The 20694-nt window shown below is 46.8% G+C and overlaps 1 pseudogene; it reads left to right on the top strand.

Annotated features, from left to right (window-relative positions):
• The first annotated feature begins 1912 nt into the window (after positions 1-1912).
• LOC136647257 (5S ribosomal RNA) lies at positions 1913-2031 on the top strand (annotated as a pseudogene).
• The last annotated feature ends 18663 nt before the right edge of the window (positions 2032-20694 follow it).

Genomic DNA, 20694 nt, shown 5'->3' with positions numbered 1-20694 from the left:
GTTCCAGAAACCTCTCTCTCTCTCTCTCTCTCTCTCTCTCTCTCTCTCTCTCTCCTGGTCATATTTTGTTTGGAAGTTGGGGCTGTTGCAGACTCTTGACCCTCGACCAAAAAATGGTACACTCCTTCTATCTGAGATAGTCATCCTCTTCCACTGAGCCCTCTGATTTGGGAGGGATGACTCTTGGCCCTTGACCAAAGAATGGTACACTTCTTCTATCTGAGATGGTTATCCTCTTCCACTGAGCACACAGCTTTGGGAGGGATCCATATGGAGCGGTGAGGGAGGGAGGAGACACCTGCCTCGGCAGCCAGCCCAGCCGAATCAACCCTGGCCATTAATGGGGTGATGGATTTTGCAGCCAGATCCTAACGAGTTAAGATGTAGAATATGCAGCAGTTTTCCTGAGTTTTGAAAGCAAACATCCCACCCTCCCACTTCCTGTTACTTTGATGGTGGCACCCTGAGTTAGTCTAGTCGTCCAGTTTTAGAGGATGGGAAGGAATTTTGGTTCAGCCATCGATTGTCTCTGGTGGCTGGATTTTTTGCCTTCCCCAGGGTGTTTACTATTCACAATTTACAGTTCTGTTTGGCACTGATTGACTGCTTGGTATTTTAATTGTCACAACTGAACAATTTCTGAACAGTGTGAAGGGAGAGTTGAACTAATTAGAGGCTGGAATGACCCTTGATCAAGGAACACTCCTTCAGTCAGGGATGGTCATCCTCTTCCACCAAGCACTCAGCTTTGGGAGGGATGACTCTTGGACCTTGACCAATGAACTCTATCTGGGATGGTCACCCTCTTCAACTGAGCGCTCCACTTTGGGAGGGATGACTCTTGACCCTTGAACAAAGAATGGTACATTCCTTCTCTCTGGGATGGTCATCCTCTTCCACCAAGCGCTCCGCTTTGGGAGGGATGCACATGGAGCGATTAGGAAGGAAGGGTACATCCGCCTAGCCAACCAGTTCATCCCTGGCAATCAATGGGGTGACAGATGTCACATCCAGATCACCCTCACATTCACGAATGACTCTGGGAGATCACCGAGTACATGACTGGATACGAGGACTGGACCCCAAAAGCAGACGAGTCAAGACGTTCTGGGGTAAATAAATTGTGGCATGTGATTCCACCAGGAAATTCCACGGCCTATTGTAGTTCTTGGGGGGAAGAGTTAGGAAGGTGCAATTTTGGCTGGGTTACCAGGCCCCTCTTTCCTCCTTTCTGAAGTAGATACTCAGGGATTGAGCTCCACCCTCCACACTGGTCCTTAGGTATGCTGTTATTATTTTAATAAAGTTGTGACCAACTTTCTAATCCAAATGCAGTTGTCTTGTCTTTTATTTGTCTCTGCAGTGTATGGTGTATCTCCCCCAGGGTATGTTGCACTCTGAATTTCTTGCAGTTCTCTCATCCAGCTAGTGGCTCTGCTGTTTGATATTGGACCCAACCCTGTTCACCTCCCCCCCAGGCCAATGCAGCCACATCAAAAATGATTCCTCTTTCCCGCTGGAGCCTCCAGATCAGCACCACCCATTGTGCCAAGCTGGCACTCCATTCCCATTTCCTTTCCAGCATTCTTCCCCACATCCCTACTTGGGCACATTGTAAGCCACTGGGCCAGCATGGGATGGACAGTCAACCTTTGGGAGCTGCTTTGCAACATGGCCCCTTCCCCTGGCCCCTCTAGCTCGCTTGCCCTGTTTTGTCCTGAAGTCAGCTAAGGCTGCAGCCAAGCCCCTGAGTTCACTACAAAGCCCCTGCTCTTGAAGAGGGGGATCGGTTGGTTCTAGTAATTTGGCTGACGGCGTGTGTTGTGGGCAGTGAGGGGGAGTTTTGAGGAGGATCAGGGAGGAGTGGGGAGGATCAGAGAGGATCTGGTAGGGGTGGGGGGAAAGAGAGGGAGCGGGTGGATCTGTTACCCTGCACATGCCCAATCTTGTCTGATCTTGGAAGCTAAGCAGGGTCAGGCCTGGTTAGTACTTGGATGGGAGACCGCCTGGGAATACCGGGTGCTGTAGGCTTATACCAGAGTCTTTTGAGACTGAAGGTTGCCAACCAATGGCATGCACCACATCTCCTTTCCCATCTCTCGCCAGACATATGCCAGCAAAATGGCTGGCAGCCGCATTGGCACCAATGTTGGGGAATATGATTGAGCACTAAGGGAATCTTCAGTTGGGCTACACTTAGTAGCTGTTATGTTGAATCTGCTGTTCTGTTGTATCGACTAGTTTTCCACACTGCGTTTGTAATTCAATAGAATGCCAAGTTATGAACCCAGCCTCGTGGCTGTGTGTGCCCTTGGGTTGCTTGTAAGGTTTCTAGGGAAAAACCTTGCATGTCCTCAACCATCACAGCAACTGCTCACACCCAGATTTCAACAGCCCCTTTGAGTAGTTGCTGTACTGGTTAAAGAAGGTTTATCTGATGAGTGAGATTAGCTCTCTCCCTGCAAATGAATGAAGTGACTTCACCAAACAGACTTCCCCCATGTGCACATTTTTACACACATCTGAAAAGTGCGATCAGTGACACTCTTTTACAATTGCATTTACTAAAGAACTACAACATGGAACTCAACCCCCTTATTAGATGTCTGCTTTTAGACCTGCCAACAAACTACTCCTACACTGAAATTTGAGCCGTATTCGGAAGATCCCAGCTGAGTGCAAAATCTATAGACATTTAGAGGGAATCTTTCAAAAGATGCAGTGGCTGCAAAATATCTCCTGTGTGTGGATTGGTGACCTCTTTTAGAATAGTGAATCAGCTGACACACACAGGGGTTGCACATGCTCACTGAAGTCCATTTGGGACTCTCAGGGTGCAATCCTAACCAACTTTCTAGCACTGGCATTAGCAGTGGGGCATTTGCTGCATCCTGCAGTTGGGGGGCAATCACACAGGCCTCCTCAAGGTAAGGCAATGTTTGTTCCCTAATCTTGAAGTTGCATTGTCCTTACCTCAGTGCTGGAAAGTTGGTTAGGATTGCATCCTCAGTGGGGCATTGTGGTCTAGAATGCTCTTTTCCCCAAAGGCCAGACTCAATCTGCTGCAAGTCTATGTATGGAAGAGTGAGACCATACCATTTTGCATCTGTCAAGACATTTGATAAAAGTCAATAAAAGAGGATAATTTATTAAAGAGATCTAATGTTACAAGAACAGTTCACAGGAACCTGTGTCTTTCACAGAGTATATACCATTAGCCATATTCAAGATATCGAACATTTTGAGATGGGCCTTTGTTTTGGTTTCGGAACAAAAAAATTTTGATCATTTTTTATATCATCATTATGACGTTGTACAAAAATAGTCTTTCCAATTACACTGGACTGCTCTGTTACAGTCATACCCAAAGAAAATGAAAGAAAAATTGTTTTTGCAGCAAAATCTCTCCCCCCCCCCCTAATGAAAGTGAACCCTACAAAACAATGACAACCAGGACATCACAAAACAGAAATGCTTCCTGCTACAAAATGACTTATATGGGAATCCAGTGGTCCTTAAACATTGAAAACATGTTTATTAATGGGTGGAAATGGCAAAATACAACATTCGGCACAAGCGGAATAGAAAACAGACCCCTTTAAACCCCAGCTATGTAACACAAAGCTGGTTTTGAGACCGCTAGCTATAGCTTGGCCATTCAGGTCTATGGTGATAACTACCAGTGAAGTGACTGACAACTTGTTTGCAACAGAGTGTGCAGCTGGGCCTGACTGGTGAAGTACAACCAGAGGGTATGGATAATCGACTGGGAGACTGCAAGGATGCTACTTACCCATCACTGAGTATGGAATTGCCAATCTTGCTCATAGAGGCCTCTCCCTTGCTGCAAACAACATTCAGGTAGCTGGGCTTGAAATGCTTCACCTGTTTGCCATGTTACAGTCACTGTTCGTAATCCAGTAACATCCAAGCACACAGGATTCCTGTGGTGAGGGGCCAACCCACCCTCTCACTCAATTGGTCATTCACCTGAAAATGACCAGCAAAGCTGATGACACCCAAACAGTAATTGCTTGTTAGTTCATGAAGGATTATTAAAGGCCTGGAGGCCTGGATGGCATCATGATATATCACTTGCCCCAAAGTAGCAGAATGAACGTCCTCCTGCTATCCACGATGGACAATGTCGTCTTGGCAGGATTCTGGAGGGTGTCAGATCGCTTCCGATTGGCATTAGCGCAGTCGTGTAGTGTTTATTTCCTGAGTGGTTGTGCAATTTCTGCATACCCTTGATTTGGCCTGGTTTATAATTATTTCCCCATTATTTTGTTGCAGGTTGGTGTGTGTTGCTTTGCATGGGAAAGGCGGTTTATAAATAGTTTTTTTTATAATAAGTAATAATAATAGTTTTTATAGTAGTAATAATAGTTACTAATAATAATTACTTTTGCTAGTATAATAGTAATAATAATAGTTTTTATAAGGTTTTTATAATAGTTTTTATAAGGTGGTTTATAAATTGTTATAAATAGTTTTAATAAATTTAGATATAAATCATGTGGGAGTGCATGCCTGAGGCTTAGAGGATTCTGTGTGCCCCTCCTGACACTGGCAGGACCCTCTCCACCATTCAGTGCGCCTCATTTCTCAATGGGTCTAGCGATGTGAAAAGCACTGTACACAAGGAATACTCTAATACAGCGCTTCCCAAAGTTCCCAGGACCATGATGCTCAAATTTAGTGAGTGGCTTACAAACAGGTAAGAGTCTCAGGGCAGGCAGGTGATAAGTGAAACAGGGCCATATGGTTCGTTTACTCACAAGTGGGCCAGTGTGCCTTGGTTCATTGAAAAGGATAGGCCTAGAGGAATCCAACACCACCAGAATGAGCTGATGAACGCAGCCCCCTCCCCCCCCCCAAAAAAAACTCAAGAAGTAAATCCCTCCCTCCAAGCTGACAAATGCATTAAGCCCTATGGAAAGCAAAACTAAGCTACACGGTCATGTTTACTTGTGAGAAAGCTTTTGGCTTTCTTTGGCTTTTGTTGAAGGTCAGGCAAAAGGGGATGCAAGACCACCAGAGTGGATTTGATGATAGCATAGCTCAACAAATGCTCCAGAATGCAGCCCCCCCCCCCAAAAAAAGGATAAAAAAGAGGCTTGAGCTGGGAAGGTAATTATTTTTCTTATCTAAACTTGTAAAACTAGGTGGAGCCTGTAGAAGGTAGCTTCACGTGTCTGATCTTGTCTGATCTCAGAAGCTAAGCAGGGTCAGGCCTGGTTAGTATTTGAATGGGAGACCGCCTGAGAATACCAGGTGCTATAGGCTTATACCATAGTCTTTTGAGGCTGAAGGTTGCCAACCAGGTGGGTCCTGATAGTTTCTCATTTTAAACAGTGGGTTCTGGTGCTAATAGGTTTGGGAACCACTGCTTTATTCATAGGGGTTGTTGCCTTTTCCAGTCCCCCTCCCCAGTGGAGCCGCATTTCCCTTCCTCATCACTCTGGGGTTTTAATGATGCTTAGAGCCCCCCTACCCCCAAAAGCACATGTTGTATTTAAAACTGATTTCAACCCTAATCACACTAGTTAGGCCTGGCGTCAGAAGTTTGGTCTGTTAGGCTCCAAATTGTTGCTAGACCTCAATAGAGGGACTCCTGTCTGACCCGAGGCTTTGTCTCCATTTGAGGCCTCAAATAAAACTTTCCACCTTGGAGTCTGCACCGGGCCACCAAACCGCTGTGGGGCCTGATCTTAACGGTAGCAGGCAGCAATTTTTAACTTGTGACTCTTGCGCTGTGAAACATACAGACCAAGCCAGAAGCACATGGAGGCATAAGTTGTTCCAAGGCAGTGTGTGTGTGTGTGGGGGGGGGGGGGTTGGTTAACATAATGCCCAAGGAAAAGCAGAACACACATGGACACTATTCCATCTTCAGAACAGAACCTGGCAATGAAAACACAAGGCAACACCCCTGGCTTTATACCCTTTAGCTCCACCCAGATTCCTCATGATTGGTGCTGTTGGAACACTACACTGGAGAGCCAATCAGACAGTAGGATTTTGATCCACCACCCTATTAGCCAGCCATAAGACTGGGCCAATTGGTTATGCAGGATTTCAATACATAACAGAGACTACAAAAGGTCTTGCTCCAACCCAACCCGCAGCTGGGTTCTGGTGGTCATACCCGGCAGTCGCAGGCCAGTGTGGGCTCCGATGGGCCAGAGGCTCATTGGAGACGGGGGGGCTCCCTGAAGACCGGACTGGGGGTCTGCAAATGGCCCCCAGCCCAGAGTTTGCCCCCTCCTGTGTTAAATCCTTGATTTAGGTTGTCAGATAATGTCTTTAGAAGGAAAGAGAAGAGATATAAAGCTAGATAGAAGAAACCAAAAAGTGCATGGAGGACAGACTTGAGTTTTTTTTAAAGATTAAAGTTTGAGTTTTGAAGCATAATCCTATGCTGGTCTACTTAGAAGTAAGTTCCATTATAGTCAATGGGGCTTACTTCCAGGAAAGTGTGGATAGGATTGCAGCTGCTTTGTTGAAGTTTTATATTTTTAACTGACTGCTTAGGAATGCTTAAGAATACTTTGCCAAGGAACTGTGGGCCCAGTCCTATTCAACTGGTGCAAACACAATGCAGCCCCAGGATAAGGGAACAAATGTTCTTGTATCTCAAAGGGGGCTCTGTGACTGCCTCCCCATACAGTGCATGCCCCATTGGCGCGGCTGAACTGGCACTAGAAAATTGGATAGGGTTGGGCCCTGTATTGTTTACCAGTCTTCTAACAGTTGTCTTATTTTGGACTATTTCTAAGTAATAGTTAATCCAAAAGCACAGACAGTGTTTTGAATTGCAGATAATGTATTAACAGAGAAAAAAAAGGGTCTTTTTCACTTCCCCCCCCCCAAAAAAAAAAAACTAAAGAACCTGGAAGCACCACCAGCTTTTTCACTTTTGAAAAAAAGCACAGGGAAGGGAAACAGGCAACAGGGAGCGGCGGTGGCAGTGGTGCCCCCCAGGTGTGTCACCTGGGGCATTTGACCCCCCTTGACCAGTGAGAGGTACGCCAGTGAGAGGGACTGTAATCTGTTAGTACAGACAGTTGCCCTAGAAAAAGAGCCAAAGAACCCAGAAGAGTCTCCTGGCAGTGCCATCACAAGAGACAAAGACCGTAGAGAAGACCACAAGGGTCAGTGTGTTATGAGAAGGAAAACATTGAAAAACACTGGATTAGACAAACAGAAAGCCAAAGAGCTAAGCCTGGTATGAAATACTTGACATTCTACCAGCCCCAAATGACCTCCATCTTCACCTCTGATTTTGGAGCAGAAGTAGGTTGTCAAAGGGGCCCAGACAATAATTTGTCAGAACGAACACACACACACACACACACACACACACACACACACACACACAGTGGGTCCCCTAAATAAGCAAGAATAATTGTTCATACAACATTAAGTTTACAACAGGAATGGCTGAAAATTTGCCGATTTTCATTTTTGCCGATCATGAACTCACCCGCGAGACACGCCCTGGTTGTTTTTGTGATGTGCTGGTACATTTAGCAGCAGAAACATTAACAGTAATGTGTTCATTAAGAAAAAAACTATGATGATTAACACAAATTAAATTGGAAAGTGTATTTCACAACCGGAGCTCATCAAAGGCCAATGAGTAGAGCAAGCTGACCTTGCTAAGTATTTTTACTAGCCATTTTGGTACACTTCTGCAACATTCCTCATTTATCTGATAAAGTGACTGGTAAGATTTTGCCAAATGTGTTTCTGTCCCCCAAAGGAACATTTTAATGCAAAAAAAAAAAAACAAAAAAAAACAAACACCTCATCTATAGCTTAAGGGCCCAATCCTAAAGTCACCCAGCAGCAGTGCTGAGTCCTAGTGCAGGCGCTGGGTGTCGTAAGTGTGCCATAAAGCACATTTACGGCATCCGGCAGGTATGGGGCATTGGTGCTGGGCCTGCTCCATTCAGGCGCTGGGCCCAGAGACGGCAGGAAGTGGATGCACCGCCACCAGGGGTAAGTTCAACCACTGGACGGCAGTGTAGCCTCTGGGGGGCAAGGATTGGACGTAATGGGGTGGGGGAGGGCAGGATAGGGGAGGAACTGGGGCAGGAGAGAGAGGGATTGGCAGAGCTCTGCTCCACCGTATCCTGAACTCCGCTGTAACCTGAACAAAATAGCCAGCGCAGGCTTGAGAAGCCCCATTATGGGGCTTGGGGCTTCCTCCCATGGAGACCTCCAGCTCCTTCCTGACACCCACTGAATAAAACAGTAGCCACTTTGGCGCCGCCGCTCCAACGGGTCCCGGGAAGCTCAGGATTGGGTTGTAAGTATCCTAGTTCTCCAGCCTCCTACTTGGATTCCTTGATGGAAGCTAAATCTCCAACATTGAAAAATAAATGATGCAAATTATGAAACCAAAGGCATGAAAACATCACCTGCTTCCCATGGCAAAGATCTTTTAGGGAAAGAGAATTGTTTGGGACTGCAGTGTAGTACAGCTGTGATGTTCAGCAAATATATTAATGCTCTGGAAAGAGATAATCAATCCTTCAGGTCAAAGATGATCAGGCCAGGTAGCCCAGCTTCATACGAAAACACTGAGGAGGTTACTTATAGGAGGCTTTGGATTAGATGGCCTCAGACCCTCAAAATTAAAGTTCTGCATTTCTGGTGCATGCTTTTAAACACTTTCCTTCAACTCCACTTTAACAGAAATGACTTTGTAGGCTGCAAAACGGAGGATTTTCCTTCATCACTGTCATAGCTGATGTTCTTGCCAAAAAAAAAAAAAAAAATCTGCCTTAGGATTCCAGCATGGAATCCCAAGAGGGCTTTGAACTGGCACCCTGAGAGACAGGAAGCTCTGTGCAAATGGGTGAACTGCATGGAGACTCTCCCTGCCTTTCAGACCAATAGACCAGGACATGCCTTGACCTCCTTCCCCACAGGCTTCAAGTTAGATTTGCTTGCCAGTCAGAGCATCCAGTTTTTAAAAAGCAATAGAGTAAGAATGAGTCTAATTGCTCACATAAGAACATAAGAACAGCCCCACTGGATCAGGCCATAGGCGCATCTAGTCCAGCTTCCTGTATCTCACAGCGGCCCACCAAATGCCCCAGGGAGCACACCAGATAACAAGAGACCTCGTCCTGGTGCCCTCCCTTGCATCTGGCCTTCTGACATAGCCCATTTCTAGAATCAGGAGGTTGCGCATACACATCATGGCTTGTACCCTGTAATGGATTTTTTCTCCAGAAACTTGTTCAATCCCTTTTTAAAGGCGTCCAGGCCAGATGCCATCACCACATTCTGTGGCAAGGAGTTCCACAGACCAACCACACGCTGTGTAAAAAAATATTTTCTCTTGTCCGTTCTAACTCTTCCAACACTCAATTTTAGTGGATGTCCCCTGGTTCTGGTGTTATTGCCACCCCATTTGTAAGATTCTCCCTCACTGATGATCTTCAGGGAGAGGTTGACAAGCAACTGGTGGTCCCGACATTCTAAAAAGTGGGTCCCAAAACTAACAACTTTGAGAACCACTGTCAATATATTTCTCCTGGCACACTCCAGTGGTTTCTTGGCAAATGGGCTCCAGCACTCCGGTTAGGATTTACTGTGACAGTCAGGAACCGTGCAAGCCATTCCACAGAACTGCTGTACATCTCATTCTGACGACGCACAGTGTATCTGTACCAAGAAGGCAGTAGGCCGATGAATCGCAGATGAGCTATCTCCAGCTTAGCGCTCTCTAATATGCCAGCATTACTTACCTCCTCTTTATCAGCTTGATCATCTTCCACCTCTGTTTTATTCACTAGACAACTTACACAAAGAGTGGGGGTGGGCGGGAAGAAAATACAAACGCTGAAAACAGATAAGTGTGTGCCAGCTATATATATCCAGCAATACTTTAGAAGGGGGAAAAGATCACATGAGAAATCTCCACTTTCATGAGGTTCTGAGCAGACAGAGGCAATTTATTTCCTACACTACCTGCATTCTTTACTTAACAATAGCTGTAGATTAAAGCTTATTTACAGGCTCAGTATATATTGCAGAGGTTGGTGAAAAGGAGGACAGAATAAATTATAGACTACGGCGAATCATGGGGAAACTGGCTTTCTTTCATTTAAGATCATCGTGTTTTTCTCTAAATAGCCTTGGGGGACAGAGCTGAGAAGGACTGAGCATCAGAACACTTATTTCCCTTCTTCTATGAGACATATGAGGCCAGCAAAGAGGTTTGCTATCTTTTTGCCTCCAGTAGGATTCTGGGCATCTCTCTAATATCTTTGTGGCAGGCTGAGATGCAACAGGAAAGCATTTACCCAGCATTAAGTGATCAGAAAACTTGAATTGCTGTTGGGGCACTTTCTTCATACAAGTGAAGCTTCAAGTGGCTCTTGCATCCATCAGTGGTAATGTGCACATAAAACCTACATTAGGTCAAGCATAACAAATGCCTCCCCTACTCTGTCCTCTCTCTAATGACAATAAGAAGAGCCCTGCTGGATCAGGCCAAAGGCCCATCTAGTCCAGCTTCCTGGATCTCACAGTGGCCCACCAGATGCCGCAGGCAGCACACAAGACGACAAGACACCTGCATCCTGTTGCCACACGCTTGCACCTGGAATTTTGTGGTATCCTACTTCTAAAACCAGAAGATTGTGTATACCTGTCAAGGCTTGTAACCTGTCATGGACATTTCCTCCATAAATCTGTCCAATTCCCCCTTTTTGGAATCTAGGACAGACACCACTGTCTGCACAGACACCACTGCATCCTGTGGCAAGGAGTTCCACAGATTTATTGCATGCTGGGTAAAGAAATATTTTCTTTTGTCTGTTTTAACTTTCCCAACACTCAATTTCAGTGGATGTCCCCTGGTTTTAGTTTTGTCAGAGAGGGAAAAGAATAGAAGAATCATAGAGTTAGATGGGCTTACAAGGTCATCTAGTCTAACTCCCAGTCTGACCAGGAAATTCTCCTAGAGCACCTCCACCAGGTGCATGTCAAACCTCTCCTTGAAGATCTTCAGTGAGGGAGAATTCACCACCTCCCTTCGCAATCTGTTCCACTGCCGAACAGCCCTTACTGTCAGGAATTTTCTCTTTGCCCAGCCAGTAAAAGAAAATGGAGGAGGAGTAGAGTAGTGTAGAGGTTACTTTAGCTAGACTGGCCACTCCTCCTCCTTCTCCCTCTATCCCTTTTCCAGTTCCCACCTGCTTTTTCAAATGGCAGGATTGGTGAACCAGCTGGAAAGAAGATAAGCAGGGCCTCACAGCAGCAGCAGCAGATGAAGCACTAAAAACAACAAATGAGGGGTGGTGGTGTATGAAATATACAATTACAGCAATACTTTGCACTTTTGTCTAGTTAGGGACCAGAGCATGGACAAAAAGTATAAATGGATGAATGTCAAAGCACAGCCTGCAAATGTATTTTGACCATCAACAAACATAAATAACTACATAACACATGCAAATACATTCAATGCCTAAATAATCAGAAATAAATGAAAAATAAACATGAGAACGTTGATGGACGTCATGGAAGGTTAGATTAACTAGGACAAAATAAGAAAGCACGTGGACGAAATTCAAAACGTGGTTATAATTGAAAATGGCTGACAAGGGAAAGTGATGAAAGTCAAGGTATTGCTGTACCTTCCTTGCAGGAATTGATCACAGGGACATAACACAGCTCATGGGCAATCCAATCCTGAGCTGCCCGGCGCACAGGATTGCTGTGGCACTGAAAATGGCTGCAACCACTGCACTAGCACTGAGGGCTGCAAACACACCTCATGGCACTGAACAAGATTGGGCACTCACTCACTCACATAAACAGAGAGAGAGAGAGAGAGATGTTCACTTAACCTTCTTGCTGCCACCACCCCCCTCCCGGTTTATGGCTACCACCACACACTGATTTTTTTTTACCTTTTTTAATTTTTAAAGTCAGTTCCTAATCCAATGCTTTAAGCCAACTTAAAACCCTAGGCCAGGGGTGCCCAAACCCCGGCCCTGGGGCCACTTGCGGCCCTTGAGGCTTCCCAATGCGGCCCTCAGGGAGCCCCCAGTCTCCAATGAGCCTCTGGCCCTCTGGAGATTTGTTGGAGCCCGCACTGGCCCGATGCAACTGCTCTCAGCATGAGGGCAACTGTTTGACTTCTCGCGTGAGCGGTAGGATGAGGGTTCCCTCTACTGCTTGCTGTTTCATGTCTGTGATGCAGCAGAGGCAGCAAAGGAAAGGCCAGCTTTGCTTTGTGCAAGGCCTTTTATAGGCCTTGAGCTACTGCAAGACCGTCATTCATTTATATAAGTTCATCTTTAATATATTCATTTATGTAAACTTATGCAAATTTATTCAAATTTTAAATGTAAATTAATTCTTTTTTCCCCCCGGCCCCCGACACAGTGTCAGAGAGATGATGTGGCCCTCCAGCCAAAAACTTTGGACACCCCTGCCCTAGGCTATCAGTTTGCTCATCCCCACTTTTGAGCTCGGAAGATAGCTAAATCCCCTATCATGGCTGACAAAGATGTTCAGACCAGATTAAATCTGACAGGTCAGCAAGAGGCAATTTGTGCTCCCCTTCCACATGGCCCTCTTCTTGGTTAGATAAATTCTCATTCCCAGGGCTTTCCCAACATGTACTTTAAAACACAGACACCTTAAAAAGGCAGAAAAAGCGTTGGTGAATGTGGGGGGGGGGAATTTGTTTGGCAAATAAATATGTTACTTTTCCTTCTTCCTAAACTGACCTCCTGAAGAAAGATAAGAAAATATTCAGACAGCACCACCTTTTGGCACTTCAATAAAATGGCTAGTCTGGGTACAGTTTCTCAAGAGCTTTCCTGACGATTCATTAATATGTTACGATGATGTGTGTTTTGTTTGCAATAAATAAACAGTATCCATTTGTGGATTGAAAAATGTATGTCCCTTTGATTTGATTTGATCTCTTTTTGTAAATGATGTTTCAACTGAAATCGAAATTAGGAAAACATGGAATATCCTATCATTTTTAAAAAAGGGCACCAAGCAGCCCAGTCCGCTATAATTCCCAGCACGCAGTGGCATCACTATGGGGTTGAGGAGGGTGTGGGCCACACCAGGTAATGTGCACAGGGGGCAGGGGGTGTCACCACTACTGCCCAAAATTTTTAAAATCTTGGTATTTTTGAATAATGCCATCATATATCAATCGAAGCATAATTCCATACCCTGCACATGCCCATCTGATTTCAGAAGCTAAGCAGGGTCAGGCCTGGTTAGTACTTGGATGGGAGACCACCTGGGAATACCAGGTGCTGTAGGCTTATACCAGGGGTGCCCAAACCCCAGCCCGGGGGCCACTTGCGGCCCTCGGAGGCTCCCAATCAGGCCCTTGGGGAGCCCCCAGTCTCCAATGAGCCTCTGGCCTTCCAGAGACTTGCTGGAGCCTGCGCTGGCCCAATGCAGCTGCTCTCAGCATGAGGACAACTGTTCAACCTCTCACCTGAGCTGTGGGATGAGGGCTCCCTCCACTACTTGCTGTTTCATGTCTGTGATGCAGTAGTGGTAGTGAAGGAAAGGCTGGCCTTGCTTTGTGCAAGGCCTTTTATAGACCTGGAGCTAATGCGAGACCTTCATTCATTCATATAAGTTCCATCTCTAATATATTCATTTATGTAAATTTATTCAAAATTTTAAATTGTAAATTAATTCTTTCTTTCCCGGCCCTTGACACAGTGTCAGAGAGATGATGTGGCCCTCCTGCCAAAATGTTTGGACACCCCTGGCTTATATCATAGTCTTTCGAGCCTGAAGGTTGCCAACCAATTACATACAGAATGCAATGAAACAAACCGTGTTGAAATATCTCTATTCTATCAAAAGTTTTAGCCAAAAAGCCAGCAGGGGCAGGGCGATGGTACATCACCACACCCACTGTCAGGGCATTGCCCCAGCCACTGCATGAGAGGAGGTCCATTATGGAGGTGAAGCGCTGGCCTCCGGCCCCAGATGACACAAACCCTGGTGACGCCACTGCCCGCATGGCAATGCAGCAGCACCAACATGGTGTCCACTGCATTCTGCAGGGGAGTTGCAGCCTCTGAAGGCCTCCTCAGGGCAAGTCCCTGCTGGCCCAATAGGTCTACTCAGACCTTTACCACCATTATGGCTGGTGCAATGAACCCACGAAGGTGACTTGAGTCCAGGAAAGCGTTTTGGATTTGGTGGATGCTGCTCAAGTCATAGCTGCTTCCTGGTCCTGATCTGCCCTCTTTCCTGCCTTCATTACCACCCTGTTCTGCCCAAGGTTTTGATCATCCTAGCTGGGAGCTTAAAATGTATTGAAGAGCCACAATTCACATTACGTGATCTTGCATACATACTGAAAGCCATAGAAGAGAATAAAGTCACAATCTGTGGTCACCCTGTAGGTCAATCTGTGATCACCCTGTGGTCAATCTGTAGTTTAGTTACTGTAATGGCACAGAGGGGCTTGCTAGGCACGGAATCCTTGGAATCTGAACCCCAAAGTTTGTGGCATTAGTTAATTGTTGGGTGCCAATTGCTTAAGCGGTCTTCCAGCCTTTCACCACAAGAGAGCAGTATGTCCACGTCCATGTATGTGACAATGGCTGCAACCCTAACCTCACTTTCCTGAGAGCAAGCCCCATTGAACAAAATAGGACTTACTTCTGAGTAGACCTGGTTAGGATTGTGCCCACAGTGAAATGGCAGAAATAGAAACTTGGAAAATGCCCCTCCCATCATTTTCAGCTTTGCTCCAGGTCCCTGCAGAGCCAGACTCAATCCAAAATGGATCAATTTCAGGTATTTACCCATTTCTGCCCAGCCCACTGGCATGCACATTTCATCCTTGTTGCATGTATGCAACATTGGGCAGAAATGGCTTAAGAGGTTGCACTTTTCTAAGAGGTTGCACATTTTTGGGGGGAAGACCCAAAGAAAGACAGGCATGGCTTATCTGAGACTCTGGGCACTGCTGTTATGAGCATGTGTATCACAAATGGGGACACTAGGAATTACAGTTCCCATGGTTCCCGGTTTTGGGGAAGCTGTTCCTGTCTCTTTTGGGGTTCTAGCTACAATCACTGATGTTTCAAGGCAGGGCTGGGAAGGAACTCTGTTTGAAACTTTGGATAGCTGCAACCAACCAGTGTAGGTAATTTGAGTTGGCATCCTTCAGTCTCGGAAGACTATGGTGTCACGCTCTGAATGGTGGTTCTGGAACAGAGTGTCCTCTCCAGTGCGCGAAGCCTGGGTAAAGTAGGTATGGAGGATAGGCTGTTACCCATGCAGCAAATCCCCCCTCTCCACGTTGCTGAAATGGTCCAGTGGAAAGGCAGAGGCCAATATGGTTGGTTCCAGCGGCGTCGCAAGAGTTGCCAGAACGTGACTGAGTTCAGCCATAAACTGCCTCAGGGACTCCGGCTCCGGATTTTGCCTCGAGGTTGACTCCTGAAACATAACTGGATGTAGCCACAAGGCAGTGGAGGTTTGGGATCAGAGTTTTCCTTCTCTCAGATGAGCTGCCTTCCCAGGCTGACGAGTCCCATCTACCCGGTGGCTGTTTAGTCGCCTCTTACGACAAGTACAGCCAAATTGAGGGCCTATTCTTATCCCCAGCCCCCAGGGGATACTGGCGTAGGTAATACTGAGCTAGATAGACCCAAAGTCTGACTCAGCAGAAGGCAGCTTCTTACATCAGCATTGGAAATCAACTATTCCACCTGAGATCCACTTTAAGGACATACAAAGAGCCCCACTGGATCTGGCCAAACGCCCATCTATTCCAGCTTCCTGAATCTGACAGTGGCCCACCAGATCTCTCCGGGAGCACACAAGACAACAAGAGACCTGCTTCCTGTCGACATTCCCTTGTACCTGGCATTCTGAGGTAGTCCACTTCTAGAACCAGGAGGTTGCACATACCTATCATGGCTTATAACCGGTGATGGACTTTTCTTCCAGAAATCTGTCCAATCCTCTTTTAAAGGCATCACCACATCCTGTGGCAAGGAGTTCCACAGATTAATTACATGCCGGATTAAAAAAATATTTTTAAAAAATTACACCTTAAAGCAGTGGTATTCGGACTGGGGCATCGCAACGCCCCAGCCTGAGGACCCTGGCCTCTGCCCCCTTAAGGGGCAGGGACAGGGGGAAAGGCAGTGACATGATCCTCAGGACTGCATTGCTAACGTGGCTGCAGGGACTGGGATGTACTCACCAGTCCCTGCAGCAGCGTCCTGGGAAAGTGCAGTGCACTTTCACTGCAGAAAGTGAAAGTGGTGTGATTGTGCTTCACTTCCAGAAGTGCTTCACTTCCAGAAGTGGAGCGCAATTGCTCCACTTTCACTTTCTGCAGGCCTGGGAGTACATCCCAGTCTCTGCAGCCCCCCCCCCCCCCGGCGACGTGGTCCTGGCGATCCTGTGTTGCTGCCTGGGGATCATGTCCCCTGAAAGCACTTACTGCGGCTTTCAAACTCCCAGAGAGTTTGAAAACCTCAGCCTTAAAGTGAGCTGTCCCATATTGAATCAGACCTTTGGTCCATCTAGATTAGGACCGTCAGCACAGGTTGGCAGCAGTTCTCCAGGGTTTCCGACAGAAATGTTTTTCTCTATCCAACCTGAAGAGACCAGGGGGTGAACTCAGGACCTTCTGGATGTAACCACAGCCCTGCCCTATCCTGCCCTGCCCTGCCCCTGGTTAGATGAACTCTGCTCCTTTGCAGCCCAAGACTATAAAAAACAAACACAATGGACTCTTAAAGCAGAAAAGGGATGCAGGTCCTCAGGTGTGTCAGTGAACACTAAGGGCCAAACCACACAGGCTTCACAGAACTTGACCTGGATTGTATTTTTAAGAGCTTCCTTTAACCTTCCTGGTTAAAGACTTGGATGTGGAACTTGCAGTTCACAGCTCAGTCTCTTGGCTGCTCCGTCACCGAGTGAGGCCTTTTTCGGCTGCAGTTGTTACACCCCATGAGAGTGGAATCTCATGGGGTGTGGAATCCTAGCCACACCCCACAAGAGTCTCCAACTGGGAGTGTCAGCTTCCCAACACTGGGCCCCTGGCATCTCAGGCTTTTACTACTGCAAACCAATCTGTAAATCTTGTGACCTTGGAATGTGGAGGAGGGAACATTGAACTGCATTTTTGGAGTACTGGCAATTATTACAGATGCGCAGGAAAGAGGTAGCAATAATATGTTTTAATTAGCCTCTGGGATCATGGGCTGTCATGTTGTGTTCCATAAGTAGCCCAGGAGTGCCATCTGCTGGAATATTCAAGAAGTCATGAAATACCTTCACACAAAGAAGGGCAGGAATTCAAAAATGAGATCTATGCCCATTCAAGGGTTTGTAAATGCTATTTCCCCCTCCAGTGGGATTATGCACTTGTGAGTATATTATTTAGGATTTCTACCTAAAAGCCGTTTGCTTTGCATGTGAAAGATCCCAACAACTTGAGCCCCAACCTGGTAAATGGATTTCCAGTATCAAGGTTGAGAAATACCAGAGACTATGAAGAGCCACTATGGTCTAAAACTGATGGGCTGGATGGCCCAATGCCCTGGGAATTCACGTGTTCCTCCCTCCCCTTCCAGCATTTATAGGGTGTGGGAGGAGGGAGGAGGACCACAATTGCCACACAGGCATGTCCCCAGAGGTCGGTGTTCCGAATCAGAAGGGGCATGCAACTGAATTCATATAGGACTCCTCAATGCAACTGAGATCCCTGATTGGCCATTCCTAATGCCATGCTATAGATGCTATACCTAATGCCAAATGCATGGCCATCAGGGAACCAAAGGACACAATGGAGGGGACACAGAATGAGGATACAAACTTTTTGAGCATAGAATCATAGAGTTGGAAGGGGCCTAAAGATCTAATGCTCAGTCAGTGATAACGTACATATGGGTCCAATGTGCCACTAGACCAAATCGGAACTCAGAGGTTCTGTCTGGTCCTCTCACTGCCAACTTAGAAGCAACACTGGGACCTATGACACCAAGCCGTGTGGACCAACAGCTGGATGGGGCCAGGTGATGACATTGCTGAGCGACAAAGCTTCATGAGATATGGTCAGCACAGCTGGTGGCTGGAGTCTTGCCAAGTGCGGGAAAGGCTGGAGGGAAAGCTTAAAAGGATCGAGGAAAGGATCAGAGAAAGAGGCAGAAGGGACAGAGAAGGAGGACAACATGATGTTGTTTCTCACACTTTATGATGCAGAGCAACTAATTTCAACTGGCGTGCTACAGCGCACATTAGTGTACCGTAACAGGTCTGCAGATGTGCTGCGGGAGTTTGGGGACCAGCATTGAAAATCGCTGAAAAACTCATCCGTGTTCTTCGGCTGTGTTTCGAGGGCAACGGTCTGTGGTACAGAATTGTTTGTTCCCATTCTCAACCCCCTCCTTCCTCCCCCCCCCCACAGCTGGGGGAAGAAGAGGAACGGACAATTCATTACTACAGACAGTTGCCCTCGAAACACAGCCGCAGAACCCAGAAGAGTCTCCCGGAAACCGCAAGTGACACCATAAGAGAGGAAGACCATAGAGGTCCATGTGCCATGAGAACAACATTGAAAATCACTGATGCAGAGCTCCCCCAGTGGGATGAGCAGGAGAGGGACAAAGTGTCCACAGTAACTTAAGGAGCTGTGGGTTGCGCTGAAGTGCTGACCTATCACTCTGTTCTCCAGAAAAAAAAGTCACTGACCAATGATTTAAGAATTGTGGCCAAAAGGCCAATCTGACATCCAGCGTGGAGCAAAGCTGCAAATTAATATGCGCCATGTCCTCTGGAGTCCGGTATACAAGCTCTTCAATGTCACATTGACATCCTAAATGGTGGTAATCAATTTTTTTTCAGATTGTCGCTGCCATTAAGAATGTCAGCAGCGCGGCCTGAAAGGACCATAAAAGTGGGGTTAATGAGCAATCTTCCCTTCTGGGAACATCCTTGTGAGGACAGGAACATCTCTGTCCTCTGACTGATTGGAAAATTTTTTCTGATGGGATCTAATAACTCCCATTACAAGGAACGCAGCAGGCAACTGCCCACATGATTATGTAGTTGAGAAAAGATGTACATTGTCAAGAAGGTCCCCAAATCACAGGAAAGTATGCTCCTTCTAACTCAGCAATTTTCAACCACGAATGGTCTGCAAGTGTGCTGCAGAAGCTTGGGGGAGGGGGATTATATATTAGTAGAGCCATTGGGGGATATGAGCCCCCTGCCGGAGGTATGGTATGCCTGGTCAATTGTCAAAAAACCGATGGTGCGCATTGACAATTTTAGTACCTTCTCAGTGTGCTATGAGATGAAAAAAGGTTGAAAATCACTTTAACAGCTAGATGGCTCCCTCCCCCAGTGCCCAACTCTGTGCTCAGTCAGTCGGGGTTTGAAGAAAGGAGTGACAATGCAATCCAGGCCATGACCAATGTTTTCAGCTTCCTATAGGGAAATTAGAACACAATTACTCTAGAAATCCTCACTGTAATCAGAACACTATCACAACGAAACATCGCCAGTTGCAAGAGAGCACCACAACAAAGCCAGTTGACTAATATGAAATGCCAGGTTTTGGCTAACCATCTGAAAGCTTGCAGAGGTGTGAGTGCCTGTCTGACTTCCAAAGGGGAGGGCATTCCTAAGGTCTGGGACTGCCACAAGGAAGGCCCTGCTGCACACATTGACGGGCAGCAGCTCTCCAGGGTTTCAGGCAAAGGTTTCTACTTGGAGATGCCAGGGACTTCCTTGGCGCCTGTCAGGTGTAACGAGGGCTGCATCAGAAGAACCTGCTACATTCTGGTTCCCTCCACTTTCTTACACTTACAGAAAGCGGGGGGAGAGGGAAGAGGAATCAGCACTATACAGAGCCACTTTCAGTGGATGTGGTCCATTATGACCAAGAGACCAAGAGGCAAAGGCCGTAGAGAAGACCATGGAGATCAGTATGCCGTGAGAAGAAAAACATTGAAAACTGCTGCTACAGAAAGACAAAGGAGATGTCATCTGATATCTATGAACTCAACGTCTGCAATGTTCTGTGTCTGTATAAAAGTGTTTTTGTCTTCTATCCACTTCTCCCTGTGGGTCATTTCTTGGGACGGAAGCCCAAAATAAATGGGGTGGTGGCATCTCAACTCCAGGAGGTCGCAGATGAGATGGATTATCTGGACCGCTTCCGATCAGGCTTCAGGCCAGGCTTTGGGCCAAAATCTGGTTTAGGGCTAATTGGTTGAGACTGAATCCAGAAAAGACAGAGGTCCTCCTGGTTAGGAAATCCCTGAAGAGGGTGTGAAGCATGTGGGTTGTGGGTGCTTGGGTGCTTCACACGGCGGCGGCACTTTTTGAAGGACTGCAGCGGGGACGCTCTGCCTCACCTGCCTCCCCACCCACTGCATGTCCCTGCTCTATCCACCCCCTGCATGTCCCTGCTCTATCCACCCCCTGCATAGCCCCCAACTCAATGGGGCTTGCCTCCAAGTATGCTGGGTGTCTCTTGCTCGGTTGGAGCAGAAAATCTGCAAAGAACCAGAAACCAGAAAGTTCAGCAATTGCTCCATCAGGGGTCACATAATGTCACTTAATGCAACCACTTGACATGTTGGCATCCTTCAGTCTCAGGAGACTCTGGTATTGCGCTCTGAAAAGTGGTTCTGG

The sequence above is a fragment of the Tiliqua scincoides genome, chromosome 3 (assembly GCF_035046505.1).
Source record: "Tiliqua scincoides isolate rTilSci1 chromosome 3, rTilSci1.hap2, whole genome shotgun sequence".
Lineage (NCBI taxonomy): Eukaryota > Metazoa > Chordata > Lepidosauria > Squamata > Scincidae > Tiliqua > Tiliqua scincoides.
Note: the sequence above shows the minus strand (reverse complement) of the source record. Positions and strands in the feature narration are given on the sequence as shown.